The following is a 16,874-nucleotide window of genomic DNA, read 5'->3' as shown; positions in this document are numbered from 1 at the left end:
AGATTTTCTCAGACGTCAGTGTCATAAATGTCTTCATACCGTCACACAAGTATATGGTATTGATCTCGCAAACTAGTGTCCTCTTTGACAAATCAAATAAAGATAGTAAGGACAACAAATATACAGAGAAATCTGGGGAAGTGTGGCAGCTGAACTTGCTTGTGAATATGTGGGGATGTGATGAGTAGCCGACAAAAGAGGGGTAAACATACTTCGTGGTCAAGGTTACATATGTCGGTAGCCTGTCATTTCCAAGTGCATTAGCTGACGTTATGCTGTGGATTTTAGACTTGTCAGAAATAACACAGACTTACAGTTGTTCTGAAAGATGCTTTTATACTATAAAACCTGACCACAGGGGATAAGCAATAGCATTACATTAGTTATTATCATTACCAGCAATGGAAGCACGGGAGCTCACTTGAGAAATCCACCAAGCCCCAATATTATAAACCGACCATTAAAACTGGCCTAAAATAATTATCAGTGATAAATAACAAGATGCTTGTTTGGTGCCACCCGCTGTAAGAAGAGCGACCATATTGTAACCTTTCTGCACAGTATTGCACACTTGGAGTAATGTGCCCGTCTCCAAGGTGTAGTTGAGTGTGGGTGTATCACAGTACAAGCAACGATGTCAACGATGATGGTGTATTGGATTTTCGGTGGAATACATGAAATGCAAATACATGTATCAGACTTGGTTTGAAAGGTTTTAATGCGAAAAATCGTAAATTAATATTTCATATTTTTGTTTCATATATTTAATTTCAAACCTGGCATGAAAAGGCATTTGGTGTTATTTTTTACATTGCTGGGGTTATTTACTCCAACTAAATGGTATGGTTGCAATTTGTTCTTATCTACCATAGCTCTCTATAAACTAACACACCCCTTTTTGTTACTGATTATGAATGAAAAATATATCCATTAGAATTGTGAATTTCCTATGCAAGTCATTTTAGGTGTGTAGTAATTCCAAGGTCTTTCATCGTCTTCATCTATCCAAAGAAAAGTTAGTCAAGATTTATCCAGGGACAGATCCCTTATGCAACAGATGCAGAACAGGATCCCTCAGTCATACTATCTGGACTTGTCCAAACCTTAATAACTATTGGACATTGATAATTAATCCTTTTCTGTGTTTTTTGGAGGCAAATTTACCCCTTCCCTACTTATAGCAATTTTCAGAGAAGTTCCAGAGAGCATACCTCTTCCTAGACACTATATAAATGCTATTGCCTTTGCCTCCTTAATTGTTAGATGTCCTATACTCATGAAGTGGAAGCAGTGATCCCAGTGGGCCAGTGATCTTATGTGTTTCTACACGTGTTTTACACTCTTGACGTATACAAAAAACGTTAAAACTGTGTGATGTTTCATAAATGATTGTTACTTAGAGCAAATTATAATGATGTGTAAAAATGGACAACATGCAAAGAAAGTGTGTAGTAATTCCTTAATGCAAAGAAATGCAACAACTATGTGAGGGACGATTGGTCAGTTGAAACAGGAAGCCGATCCGTAAGCTGTGGTGGACATTAAAGACAGTTTGGGTTGTAGTTTTACTGTTTGCCTTTGTTTTTCTTCCAAATAAATGGAACGTGTGGGTTTATTTCCAACTTCTATGATTGTGATTGTGATGCCAACTATTGATGTTGGGTTTCTTTATCTTAACACTTCGATGGCGAGCAGAGTTTTTCATAACTGATTGCATTGATTGCCAGAGCTACAAAAATACAAAGTTGTAATAAAATATAGTATTTCTTCAGTGTTTGTTATGTGGTGGTTTACCTCCATGGTAATTTTCGAGGCTTTAGTTTACGGTGGTGTTGCAATATTTTTGTTTTTACTTGCAACGCCTGTTCGTGCCTAAGTTTGTCTACTATCTCCTCTTCCCTCCAGCGTTTTGCAGTCTTGGTTGCAGTCCAGCGTTGTTGGAGTGGAGGTGGTGGTGGTGTGGTGGGGGTGACCAGAGTGATTCTGTGATGAGCTTGTCCAGGTAAAAGGGTAATTGCTTCAAAGGGGATCAGACCGCCAAGAGCGAGGCTGTGACCAGCGAGAGGGAGGGCTCGACTCCTCCGCGAGAGCACTTAACACCGCCTCCCCATCCATCCATCCTCCACACCCCTCCCCACTCTCACCTAGCTTCTAGCTCTTGCATGCCCAATGCCATTGCCATCACTGCCTCTTCTTTTTTTTTCAGTCTTGCTCTGCTCCCTCCTTCCTCCCCTCCTTCAAAGCACCACTCGGCAGCCTCTTCAGAAATTACAATCGCTCAGGGTTTAGGCAATTTGACCAAATGCAGGGCCTGCATGTAAGGATTGGGAAGGGGAGGAGGGGGCGGTTAGGACTGCAGGGCGAGCCTTGGGGGGGATTGGAATGAAATTACCAATTCAATGGCTGAAGCACCGCACGACAGTGGCAAACCGTGGACATAAAATGAGGATTATCCGATTTTAGGAGGGGGCGAAAAGTGCCACAAAGAGTCTCAAGTCCACGAGAGCTAACGCCCCCAAGTTTGCTTTGACAATTGTCTCTACGAAAAATATAATTTTTTTGCCAAAACCACTTATTGTTTTGGTGAAAAACATGGAGATTTGTGAGAACAATGTTCTTCTTAGCATCTTATTCATCTTCAAATCACAGAGTTTATTACTGTTGTTGAATTGTTACAGAGAAGTGAGTAGGCAGAGAAAAAAAAAAAAGTGTTTTTCTGGCTGATGACATTTGCTCATTTCAGGAAAAAATACAAAACAAAGACGGAGCTGATTGCATACGCTGCCTCCCTACATTACCAAAGGGTTTCCGCAATTCAAAAATCTTGGAAATAACAGGCGAGAGCAAAATGACTTTGAATTCTGAGATAAATGCCGATTTTACAGTGTTAAAAAACACTGGATCCAATTGCAAGCGAAGAGACGTTATATACAGAACCATGGGTCATAAATGCCTAGAGGAAAACTCCTCCCTGTGCCATTTGAAACAGTGGAGAAAGTATTCAGCGAGCACTGCCTGCTCTAAGGAAAATACCTGATTTCCCACTCCATCATGGGCTGAACAGTAGGCTTTGGGCTGACAGTCCATTTCAGAGTTTTCTATCTCACTTTGGTAAAGTATGAGCCTGGAAAGGAAAAATGTTTGAATCACATATGTGCAACACATCTCGATACACTCTTTTCGGCTGATAATTGGAAGGATGCGATCACATTTTGCCTCAGATCTAATGTCTTTACATCCTATTTGCATTGTCCCTGACTTGAAATCAGCTCTTGCAGACCCTAGAGCTGTCTAAAAGCATCCAGCAAAACCTAAATACATTTTTGTCACTTGTCAAGGTAAAGTATGACAGCCTGATGAGGCCGGCCGTCACACCTTGATGACAAGCCTCACAGTTCGGATGACGTGAAAAACAAGCATAAGCTAATCCTAATGCAAACCAGTGGATTTGATGAATCACAATCATTCTCCGCACGGTGATGAATGGCGATGATGCTAACTACAACCATTCATCAACCTACCATCAGTTATCCTAAGGTGGCTTAATGTTTCATCCACTCAGACCTCAGAGAGAGCGGACAGCCATCCCTCATCACAGCCGACTGGGAGAGCTCCACACACATTTCAATCTTGTCTTGTCATCTCCCCCTCAGGCGCAGACACTCTCCCTCAAAATCATCATTTTTATCAGCCCCAGTAAACCTTGGACCCTGGACAGCATTGAAGATGCAGATTTTTATGGACTACAGAAAAATAAAAAATCAGCCCATCTGAGCGATCCTGGCCTGTTTGTTTATGTGCGCGTGTTTTGTGTGTATTTTTGGTGGGAGCACTAGCAGTAATGGGGACAGCCAAGACGGGGCTGAAGGGGTAGCTGCAATGACAGGAGGTCTATCAGCGTGTTGGTTACAGTAAATTAGCATTCGAGCTGCGCTGCACGTTTAGCACTTTGCGATTGGGTTCAGCAGAGGCCTCGCCCAGACTGTCCCTGGGGGAAACGTCAGCAGCAGTACAGCGGCACGATGGGCGGGACCGGGCTGTCAAAATTAGATAATAAAGCACCGCGGTGCTGGCGGATAAATGCGTGTGAGAGGGCATCCATCTTGCAAGCGTGTTGCTGAAGAGGATGCTGCTAAATGACAGTGAGATGTGGTGTGTGTGTGTGTGTGTGTGTGTGTGTGCGTGCGTGCGTGTGCATGCGTGCGTGCGTGAAATGACTGTGGGGAACCAATAGGAAACCAACTTTTCTTTGCAGCTCAGCTTAGCCGTCTATAAAATCTCATATAAGGAATTATGATTCAAGTGTTTATGTAGGAAGGAAGGAGAACAAGGAGGCGAAAGAGGAAGGAAAAATGTAGAGTGGGAGAACCAAAAAGGTGGAAGAGAAGAATAAGAAAGCCAAGGAAAGAACTCTGTGCAGAGAGAGAGACGGTGAGAGAGACAGAGAGCTAAAGAGAGATGGAGGAAGGAAATTAAATGTCGGCCGGGCACTTAACCTTTCCCTAATAATGTGTGGCCTGCTGAACCAGCAGAGTCCCTGATGTTTTATCAATACTCCTAATTAATGTGCGGCTGCCATATTTTTGACAGTATTTATACAATATGGCTGAGTAATGCAATCAATAATATCCATATTTATATTCTATATCCCTCTCCCTTTAAAATGTGCATGTACTTCACCATTTCAGCAGTTGTAGCACAGTTAAAGAATAAAAAGGGCGATGTTCCATATTTTTTTATTGTCATCAAATCCCATAAAGACCAAAACCAACAATAAATTAATCCTACTAACAAGTACTGTCTGTGTAGCAAGTATTAGCGTGTTCGTTTTTTGTTTTCTTTTGTTCTCTGTCCTGTAGATTGTTGTCCAAAATCCACAGAAATCATATGACTGTTGCACTGAGTGACATGTTCCTTCATTGCAGTTTATTTTTAGCCATTTCCACCTTCACCATCCTGCTGTTGTCGAAGTTCGGTGCTTGGGCAGTCACTTGCGGCATCAGACACTGACTTCAAAAATCCATCCTTTAACATCTGCATTATATGCGGCCGGTCGTCATTATACTTTAACGGCACTTGGCGGCATCAGGGGGACACATGGCAGAACAAGAATCAAAGTTAAGGTGGCCAAAGTCCAAGTAGGGCGGGCGGGAGATGTGGTGGATGGGTCTAACAAACAATGACTTTCACTTGGGAGAGCAGCATTCACGTCCCATACGATTACAAAGCCAACCCTGTTCTTTTCCCCTAAATCTAACCACGTGCTTTTGTTGCCTAAACCCAACCACGTGCATTAGTTGTTGAAGGAAAAACAAAACGTCAATTCGCGGTGCTGTACTGATGTAGTGCATTTATTTTGAGACTGTATGCAAACGGTAAATTCCTGTAAAAACGAAAGTGTATTTTGAAAGAAGACAATACATGCAACAGGCAGAACTTGACACGGTGTCCAAGAACAGCCAACGCACCCAGGGTATCTTTCACGTCGTATCAGGATGTGGACGGTCAATGACCAAATTTGGATATGTGACGTGGTCGGAGTTAGAATGTGTTGGGAGACAGACAAAGTGTTTTTCTAAAATAAAAGCATGTGAACGTTTTCTAGTAGAAACCCAAAATAGTATGAACCTGAAAATGAGCACAACAGGTCCTCTTTAAATACTCACCACAGCACCAAATATCTATCAGTCCACCGCAGAAAACAGTCCCCATCAGATGCATGTTTACTTATGTTTGGCTAACATTTGCTTAAAACTATGGTGCCCAATTGCTTTTGGGAAATATTTTGCCCTTTTTCTAAACAGCAACTATATATTTTTATGACCCATTTTTAAAGTAAACAAGAACAGATGGGCCACAGTGAGACTGACAGTGACCAGGCAGTCAGAAAGTATTGAGAAGCAGACTATCACATTGTTGGGTTTGGTCTTTTCATTTGTTGACATTAAGAAAAATATAGACCATTGCCAGCATTATCCTTAAAACAAGCAGTCAGTGGCTGAAATTCTGTTTCTATATGTATGACCTCAGAATTTCTCACTCTCACTTAAGAAAACCTTTTTCAGGAAGAAAACCATCTATTTTTATCCTCAGGTGTTTTGCCTCACAGTCTCCTATATCCCAATGAATGCTTTAGAAAAGAGGGTTTGAGTCCATTTGTCCAAATCTGAGACAGTACTGGTTCTCATCTTCAATTTTCTCTCTCTGCGTAAATAGAACTGGTCTTTATAGTGCTTTGCATGCATCTAGCCCGGAGAGACATTTTACAAATAGAGATATCTTTGATTTAATCATCTGTCGTTCATTCTCCTTGGTGTACATTGCGCATGCCATTGTGAGCAGCACTGCTGCTTCTTGATTAATGGCTTTTTCAGATAGGTGCTGCTAATGGCTCTTTAATTGCTCCGACTTCTTCTCCAAGCTTCCAGGATTTGTACTCCTGCTCCTTACGCTGCAGGAAATAGGCAGTTTATATGGCATGGGGGGAAAATAGTTTTCAATGATGCCTCTCTTTGCCAGGTATGCTCTTATATTGAAGAGTTAATAACTTGTGAAGAGGCTTGTTGGGGACAAAGCACTGGAAACATCCTTAATGCTTATGGTCATCCTGGTGAAGAGACTGGTGTCTATTTTATGAGTTTTTTATGTACGGATCATATTGTGCTGTTTTTAAATCACACAACCTGTGCACTATATTCACAGAAGACGCATATATACACAGTATACCTTTTTGTCAAAAGGAGGTTCACAAACTCATATTTTTGCTAAGCAGAGCTCAAAAACAAAACACGCAGACACACACTGAATTGATTTTGTGAAAGCATATGCCTCTAGCCAGTAGGAATCCTGTATCTGTGCCCATGTTTAGAGGGGAATATGCAGCAGGCCCTTTGTTGTGTTTTTCACTGAAAAGTTTATCTTATCTGGAGGTCCATTGCTGTCATAAAGCAGAGAGCAGGGAGAAGCATTGCAGGGCATGGTGGTCATCTATCACCAGTGCACAGGCTCAACACTGCAACCTCCATTAAAGTAAATGCAACAATAGAACTAGCTATTAAAACATTTGCTGTTATTAAAAGTGTACTATAACCCACACAAATCAGCAGGCGTCGTGTATACACAACAAAAGGGGCAGGCAATAATCAAGCAAGAATGAAACCACACTGGGGGACTGTCCTTTCTAGCTACCAATACTTAAGCCACACACCCCTTATAGCTTAGCAGACTTCACACTTGATGAACTCAGTGCAGTAATCTGCTCCAGGACCATCAGGCACCACTTACAAGATCTACAAAGACTGCCCACAGGTACTGATGAGGCTTTCAAAGCTGTTGCAGACAGACGAAGCAGCAACTGAACCTGTCAGGACTTGACCAGTTTCGAGAGATCTCCCTGCTAGACATCTAAGAGAAAATATTCTGGTCCATCACTGCCAAAAGACTAACATCTTATCCATTTACCAATGAGTACACTGACCCTAGTGTCCAAAAAGGGGAGTCCCACAGTACTCTGGATGTCTGGCGTAAACAGCTAGATCATCGATGAAACCAAACGTCACAACAATACTCTGTCAGACATATAGTTAGATCTTGCCAAAGCCTACACAAGCATACCCCACAAGCTGATCCAAAATGCATAGGTGAACTACCAAGTGCCAAGCTCATAACATCACACATGGATAAGGCTCACTTTTAGAAGCGTCACCACCAAATGCAAGGGCTCAAGAAGGGCATCATGGCAGGATGCACAATATCCATGTTCCTGTTTGTGGCAGCCATGAACGACTACTAAAAGTAGGTGGAATGCAATGTAGAGGGCCAAAAGCAGATGACGACATAAGGCATCTGGCCTGAAGGGCTTTCATGGATGACATAACTGTGATAACATCATCAAATAAAGGATGAGCTAAGTTTGCTGGAAATGATAACTACATGGTCAAGGATGCAATTTAAACCAGGAAAATCGAGTAGCCTGAGTATCCCAAAAGGAAAGCTGACAAGAAAGTTCTTCAGCATTCAAAGGTTTTGAGATTCCAGTATTTCAAGAACAAGTAATCGGATGCCTTGGAAAGAATGATGACAGAACCTGGAAAGACAGCAACAACCTCAAAGACACTACGGCTCCATCAAACATCTGGCTCAAGATAATTGAGGTTTAAGACGTGGTGCTTCCAGCATGGCATCATACGCAGACTGAAATGGTCATTCCCGTTGTATAAGTTTTCCATGACTCACGTGGAAGCAATGGAGAGATTGTGGGTGTTCCAGCTTTCAGACCTCCAAGCTTCACTTACCAGTCTCACTTGCAGTGGAACAATTGAAAGCCACCAAAGCAAGAGCAGTCAGCATGCTGCTTCTGTCTGAGGATAAGAAAGTCTGACACACTAAAAGACCATCAATTGTGTCAGGAAGTGGGAGGCTCAGGAAGCAATGATGGATGGAATGTGCACTGGAAACATCAGGAGATTGTAAGAGAGGTCTGTCAAGGATGACTAGGAATTGGAAACTACAGTGCCAAGAGATGAAGCAAGGCCAATGCCAGAGTCAAGGCAGAACTCGTGGTGGAAAGGGTCTGAGAGGCAGAAGAAGAGGACCGGCATGTAAAAGCGGCAGGGCTTGCCTGCCAGGGACAGTGGATGCAGTGACACCAGGCACTTGAGCAATTGCTGTCCTGGAAGGAACTCTGGAGTGCCCAGCAGGGTAAGTTGACCTTCTCCTATGCTCTGTGGCTAACCTCTTGCCAACTCCAAACAATCTAAAGATGTGGGGCAAAGAGCAAGACCCGCAAGCAGTGTGGGGCAACTTTTTGCACTTTGAATCACATCTTGACTGGATGACTAAAACACTGGGAGAAGCCAAATACAAGTGGAGGCACAACAAAGTCTTTGCTGAAATTGCCAAATGGATGGACCTGCGGAGGGTCAAACACCAAGCAGCACTACCCGAAGCCATGTCTCACAACCTGAAGTAATGGAGAGATTGTGGGTGTTCCAGCTTTCAGACCTCCAAGCTTCACTGACCAGTCTCACTTGCAGTGGAACAATTGAAAGCCACCAAAGCAAGAGCAGTCAGCATGCTGCTTCTGTCTGAGGATAAGAAAGTCCGACACACTAAAAGACCATCAATTGTGTCAGGAAGTGGGAGGCTCAGGAAGCAATGATGGATGAAATGTGCACTGGAAACATCAGGAGATTGTAAGAGAGGTCTGTCAAGGATGACTAGGACTTGGAAACTACAGTGCCAAGAGATGAAGCAAGGCCAATGCCAGAGTCAAGGCAGAACTCGTGGTGGAAAGGGTCTGAGAGGCAGAAGAAGAGGACCGGCATGTAAAAGCGGCAGGGCTTGCCTGCCAGGGACAGTGGATGCAGTGACACCAGGCACTTGAGCAATTGCTGTCCTGGAAGGAACTCTGAAGTGCCCAGCAGGGTAAGTTGACCTTCTCCTATGCTCTGTGGCTAACCTCTTGCCAACTCCAAACAATCTAAAGATGTGGGGCAAAGAGCAAGACCCGCAAGCAGTGTGGGGCAACTTTTTGCACTTTGAATCACATCTTGACTGGATGACTAAAACACTGGGAGAAGCCAAATACAAGTGGAGGCACAACAAAGTCTTTGCTGAAATTGCCAAATGGATGGACCTGTGGAGGGTCAAACACCAAGCAGCACTACCCGAAGCCATGTCTCACAACCTGAAGTAAGCCAAGTGCCAGGATTTTATTGATGAGGCCCTTGTCAAAAGATGGCATGAAATATCAGCACGCTAATTCTTAGAGAAGGACATCTTGGGATCCAAACAGCCAAAGAAAGTCACTGGAGAGATAGCCATGGCAGCCAAGACCAGCTAAAGATGGTTGTGGTTGACGAAAGACCACAGTTGGAACCCTTCTGCAAGGAACGGCTAATGTAGAGGCTATGAAGCAACATGCTTGTGACCCTGAGATACCTGCTGAAGATTTAGAGGGGTTCTTAATGATGTGAATGCTCTGATCACCCTTCCACCAAGGATTACTGCCAAGAGGAGGAACTTGCAACACCATATCTCAAGTAGCACCTGCAGTTTCTGCTTAAAGAAAGGCACCTCTGGTGTCTACTTCAACTATTAAAAGCATTAAGCATGTATGTATGTATGTAACATGTTAATCTTCAGATTTTTCAGCACCTAGAAGCCTGATTTACGCTCCTCTTCAGGTATTGATTGCCACATACAGAGATATTGGAAATCATTTATGTCTAGGCTTATAGGTATCAGGTGTTTACAACTGCTCGGCAGCTCAGTGAGCAATCAGACAGGTGTAAAGCTCCATCACGATCTGGACAGAGCTAATTAATGCTGTTTCATATTCCAAGTTGTTTGAGACCATTTTATCTGCCACCTCAAACTATTTTTGGTACATTCATCCAGATAATTTAGTGTTATTAACTTCCTCTGAACTAGAGTGCTTTCTCTTTTCCATCCCACTTTTACACTCAATTTTGAAAAAACTAAAAATGTGTTTGATTGTGCATCAGGATGAAAGAAGACAGTATGTATGCATGTATGTATACCTGTGCATGCTTGTATGTGTCTACAAATGCAAGCAATAAAACCCAGAGATCCAGACACGCTGTACAGCTATCCATTAGTGACCTTAGAAAATCAGCTAACACTAACAGGAAAATAACTGTGGCTGTTTCTCTACTAGCTTTAGGGGTTTTTGGTTGTAGGGTTTCTAATGTACTTTCTGAATGGCTCTCTGCCAAAGCTGTATCACTGATGAACATAAAAATTGTAAAATAGTAAACACTATTACAGATAACAATATTGTCAGCATTCGGGTTAAAATTTTGAGGACCAGTGTAATTAAAGATGTGACCAATAACGAGCCTAAGTGAGATTCAGAATAGAACAACATTAGAGTAGAAAAAGTGATGTGTGGTTCAAACATGGATCAAGAGACAAAGGAAGCCCATCAGGCCTAAAAAGGCACATGGGGTGTCAAAGAAACCTTTTTGCACTGTACTACAAGTATAAATAAGTATAGAAGTACACCACAGATTTTGTGTGTGTACAGAGGCATAATGGTGTTTTTTTTTGTTTTGCCCAGCCTTGTTTGTCTTTGGCTTGTATGTTTCAGGTTACCTTCCTGTTTGAAGGAGCCTGCAAGTTTTCTACGTTGTACAAGAACTTCTTGTACAACTTCTTGTTCCACTCAAAAAAACGGAATATCAAAAGAAATGTTGTCATTGATACAGGCTGTTTTACCTGGCTTTCAATGTCTCCCAGCTGTGTTATTAGTTTGTGGATAACCAATAACAGTGTTTGTATCTTGGTTTGAGTGTCAACCATTATATAGAATCCAGTACATTCTGCAGTATTGTAAAGTTGGAAATCTATGGAAGATGTTGGTGAAGATTCTCTGTCATCCAGGTGAAGGTAATTCCAAGTGCTAGATCACTGGCAACTGGACTTGTTTGAGTTTCTTGAAGACGTTTCACCTCTTATCCAGGAAGCTTCTTCAGTTCAGAGAACTGGATGAATCTATGGAAAAAATCTACGAAAATTAACCCTGATAGCCTTTCGAACGTTTGCAGCTCTTAACTGTATTGTTGACCCTAACACACTCCATACAACACTATGGTTTTGTCTGTTACGCCCAGCTGACAAGGACTCAAAAAAAAAATAATTTTTGCCACAGTTTTTGTATTTGATCAAAGTCTGACAACCTCTATTTATTCGATTTAGTTTAGAGTAACCTATAATGACAACCACTTTCAGTTGAAGAGGAATTTACGCTTTACAAATGTTCGTGTTAGGATAATGGTTTTTGTGGAATGAACCCCGACCTTATCCAAATAAATAAATAAAAGAGTGCCAATTTACAGACAACTGGACTCTCCTCATGAGGAAGGTTTATAATAATGTATGAGTAATGTTTGGATGTATGTCCTTGAAAAGCTTGAACGGTGTTAGGAAATTAAACTAAGCAATAGACTACATGAGAAAAGATGGACAGCATGCCTAAACATGCAAAAACAGAAAACAAACAGATGCAATGATTGAAATTTTTCAGCTTATTATAATATTTTACACTTCGTTACAGTATATCTGCTTTTTGCTCGCACCAATCAATCTGTAATTAGTGATAAATACTTTTTTAATGTATGTAGACATTCTCAGTCATTTAGAGTCACATTATTCAGAAAAGCTTTGCCACAAGGCGACCATGTTTGGGTGAGTAGTAAACTCAGTTGCACTGTGGCATCCCTCATCTTCGCTGTTGCTCCTTAAGGACACAAAGGTGTCTGGCTGAGATCACACAGCTGTGCATGTCCTCCCTCCACACTATCTGACTGGGGTTTCTCCAATTTATTGTGGACTGAATGAAACTCTCACAGATCACAATACAGTTTCAGTAACAGCAGGCTGTCACCAACTATGAACCAGAACTAAATGACGATCCACTTCTGTACTCTTTGTGTCCATGGTGGTAGCATGGGTGGCGGGCAACACAAAAAAGCCAATGTACAGCCTGTAGTTTGAGCAACAGCCCCAGAGCTAACAAAACTCCACCAGACACAAAACTAGTCATCCGGCGGAGTTTTGCTGAGAAGCGAGCAGGGAGATCAAGCACTAGTTGGATAGAGGGAAGGTTACCACAGTTCATTTACACACACTATGCCCAGTATTATGGTACAAAGCTGGTTGAAAATCTGCAAAGTATCTCTTTTAAGTGACATGCTACCAGGTAACTCAGATTTGTTGTTGTGTTAACATTACTGTGAGACAGCTGCAATTTTAAAAGTGTACAAACAGTCTTAAATTTATACAACTGTAGATTTAATCTTAGGGTGATTTCATATCAGGTACAATTGATTCGTAACGTGCCTGAGTACGATTTTCTTGTTTAGCATGTTATAAAACACACAGTTTTGCTTCACAAATAGGAAAGGATTTTAAAAAGTTAATACATGTTCAAAAATAATCAAAATTATTGAAGACAAACAGAGAATGCTTATTAAAAAAAGGCTAACCTATAGAAATTAGTTTTATGAAATCTATCCAAAGATTCAGCCGTTCTGATTGAATGGGGGGGGGGGGCTCCTTCACAGACTCTGAGCTACAACCACAAAAGCACAGTCACCACTGGATTTAAAAATAATGGGGAATAAAAGCTAAAGTGGGGGCGGCACAGTGGTGTGGTGGTTAGCACTGTCGCCTCACAGCAAGAGGGTTCCCGTTTCGATCCCGGGTGTGGGAGCCCTTCTGTGCGGAGTTTGCATGTTCTCCCCGTGTCAGCGTGGGTTCTCTCCGGGCACTCCGGCTTCCTCCCACAGTCCAAAGACATGCAGATTGGGGACTTAATTGATAACTCTAAATTGTCCGTAGGTGTGAATGTGAGCGTGAATGGTTGTCTGTCTCTATGTGTCAGCCCTGTGATAGTCTGGCGACCTGTCCAGGGTGTACCCCGCCTCTCGCCCGATGTCAGCTGGGATAGGCTCCAGCCCCCCCGCGACCCTCAAGAGGATGAAGCGGTTAGAAGATGAATGAATGAATGAAAAGCTAAAGTGCCTCAATCAGATGATCAGAGTAGTGGAAAGACAGAACAGGAGCTAAACAACTTTATTTGCAGGGGCCTGCAAGGCCTTAAGGAAGCCAATGACGGGAGGCAAGAATTAGGTGATGTGGGGCCAACGACTATTTTTTATTTACAGTAGCCTCTGCCTTTTGTACTCGCTAAAAACAAGTTGAGAGGATTGAGAAATGCAAGTAAAGAGGGGATTACAGTAATCTAGGTGAGAAAAGATTAAGGTATGCATTAGGAGTTCCAAGTTTTTCAGTAATAGTATAGCTGAAAGAACCGGGACTGAATGAGTTTAGTAATATGCGTCACCATCTACATGACTATGTTTTATTTTTGCTGTCACTAGAGTGTAAAAAAGCACACAAATTGCAAGATCCAAAGCCCATACAATGAAGTCGACCTTCACATTATCCCCACTGTTGCCTCTATCTTGGAGACAATGTTATGAATGACCTATTCATTTGCCTTCCTACTTTATCACCCAAAGCTGTGCAGCTCAGAAGCTGGGTTGATGCATGTTGTGGGCATAGGCAGATCTCAGAGGAGACCAGCGGGGTTAATAAATGTCTTTGCAAATCTACTCGCCAACTGCCTGTGTTGAATAGCTTTCCATTTCCATGTTTTTCCAAGTTGTTTTTCCACACCTGATGCAAACTCTACACAGTACACATGAACCTTACTTGAGATCACCTTTTCAAGAGGTATGTAGGGCTGCCCCCTAACAGTCAACCAAACATTAGTCAACCATAAAGGTCACTAGAGTTCAGATTAGCAAGATATCAGTGGTTGGTTGGTTGCAGAGAAAATAAAAAAGCGAGAAACTCTAATAGGAGCTGCACCTTGTCAAAATAAATCAAAAACCTATAGTATATGACTGGACCATGTGGGAATTTAATTTGAAAGGACAGACACAGGAAGTGGCCACGCTCAGCAGTCAGAGAGGAGTCAGGTTCCAGGGCTGGTAACTGCGGTTATTCCACAGGCTAGTTAATAGCATGTCGGGCAGGAAATCCAAAGTGTGGGATCATTTTGAGAAGGTGAAGGATGAACCCAAGGTGATATGTAAACTAGGGCTGAACGATATATCGTTATCGTATCTATACCGAGATATGAACATGCAAGATATTAATATCCCAAAAGGCAACGATATTGACGATATAATTTCCCCATGAGTTTCCCCAGCTTGACCTGCATGTACAGCTCAGCCAATCACAAACATCCTTTTTACGCTTGCCCTAAATGTACAGCTACGGCCAGCCAATCACAAACCTCATTTCCTGCTTGCCTTGGATCGACAACAAAGCCCGCCAATCACAAACATCCCCTTGAGCGAGGGAGACGTGCTGCTGCTAGCAGCTTGCTAGTACACACAACACATTTGTGAGTAATAGTTTTGTTCGAGCAAATTAAATCATTCAGCATGCTGTGTGAGTACAGATTTTAACCAGCAGCAGAAACGAAAGGCGAAACTTACCGGTTGTGGGTTGAACGGGGGTCACAGGGTCACGGGAATACGGCGGAGCGCTATGGCCGCCGCAAGATAACGTGGTTTACCGGCGTTTCGCCGTACATGAAGAGCCTGGTGACGCGAGGCTACCGGCAACCGAGAAGCCCGGCTCCAGGTGAATAAGTTGGTGTCATGACTGCCCAGTAGTACCGGAACAGCCGAGCCGTAGCAGGCACACAGGTATGTGACGTGTCAGAGGAGAAACGAGCCGTTAACATTTCCACAAACCTCACCACACTTTAGGGACTGTTCTTTACTTATGAAGGGACTGTTCTTTACTTGTCAGGGGAGGAGGGTGGCTGGATGATTTTTATTTTATTTTTTTATTTTATTTTGATCCCCCCATGTTCATCACTGATTGATGCTGTTTTTGAAGTATGAATAAGTCAATAAGTAATTTATTCCATTGAAATATCATTGATGTATTATAGAAAAGTGATTTATCTTTTTATAAATGACAAAAGGCACATCTGCCTCATTTTGGCTGTGGTATCCTGATACTACTCAGAACCGTGATACTTTCATTGGTATCATACCGTGGGTCCCAATTTTGGTACCGTGACAACACTACCGAGGACTGTATGAACAGTGCCTTGCATTAAAAGACATGGCAGGGACATCTGGGTCCTCCTGTGTCAAGCCCAAGCAAAGTCGGATTGCCGATGCATTCAGTAGCATAATGCCATAGCAATCGACGTCCAGCAGGCACAAAGACATTACAAATGCTATAACGTACCATATTGCTACACATGATTCCCGTGTATTCAGTCACTAAAGAGGGCTTCCAGAAAATGGTTTGGACTCGTTTTTTTAAAAAAATTTTTTATAAAGAATGCTTAGTTTTCACTGAACCCATAGTCATATCGTATCGTATCGGTATTGAGATATCTGGCATAAATATCGAGATATGAAATTTTCTCCATATCGTTCAGCCCTAATGTAAACTCATCTTCATTGCTCAACTACGAACATGACGTATCATCTGAAACATGGAAGTAGCTACATGCCCATTAGCCACTTAGCACAATCATTACCGCTTTGCCGACAGAGTCAATAACAGGCGGCTCGCTCAGTGTGTGACGTGCACTTGTAGATAAAATATAGGCCTATATTAATGAAGGTTCATTAGTACGGTTTTGTATTTCTCTGTAATGTACCACAGTGTTAACAATGTTACTGATACTATTCTTTCTCACACCTTCAACTCAAACCATTGTGTTGCCCCGCCCAAAATATATAATTTAATAATTAAATTAATATCGTAAACATGCAGGCGACTAGTCAACTAATGACCCTAAATGACGACTATTGGTCAACTAGGAAAATTCTTAGTTGGGAGCAGCCCGAGTGGTATGGTACACAGTGTTCATACTAATCAAACAAACTGGACTTTGGGGTAAAGTGTGCTGGGATCTGGGCCTGGTCCCTGATGTGATATCCTCCTTAAATCCTTCCACACATTACCTCTAAGACAGTTTGGGGCCATGATTATCCACTCAGCACGCCTTGCTAGTTCCCTCCATTTTGTAATTACAAAGAGAACAACAACAGACACGCAACTGAGCAGAGTGACAGTGAATTTTACGAACACCCCTCTCCCTACTGGAGTACAAGGCAAGGTCTATTAAACTTGCACACTGTGAATTTTGGTTAGACGTTTAGCTACATCGTTGTGGCTAATATTCGAGTGGTTTGAACTTTGAATACAAAAGTGACAGTTCTGTATGAATGCTGATAAGTGTTGAGTTACTGGTGTCATGAGCTGCTTTTATCAAAGAAAGCTGTTTTATAGGTTAATCATCACAT

General features: G+C 42.3%; 1 long non-coding RNA gene across 1 annotated transcript in view; it reads right to left on the bottom strand.

Moving 5' to 3' along the window:
* Positions 1-16,874, bottom strand: part of LOC144462471 (uncharacterized) — a 185,346-nt gene that overhangs the window by 132,617 nt on the left and 35,855 nt on the right. The window lies entirely within an intron of this gene.

This window comes from Epinephelus lanceolatus, chromosome 3 (genome assembly GCF_041903045.1).
Source record: "Epinephelus lanceolatus isolate andai-2023 chromosome 3, ASM4190304v1, whole genome shotgun sequence".
Lineage (NCBI taxonomy): Eukaryota > Metazoa > Chordata > Actinopteri > Perciformes > Serranidae > Epinephelus > Epinephelus lanceolatus.
The sequence above is the reverse complement of the archived record's forward strand: the minus strand, read 5'-3'. Positions and strand labels throughout refer to the sequence as shown.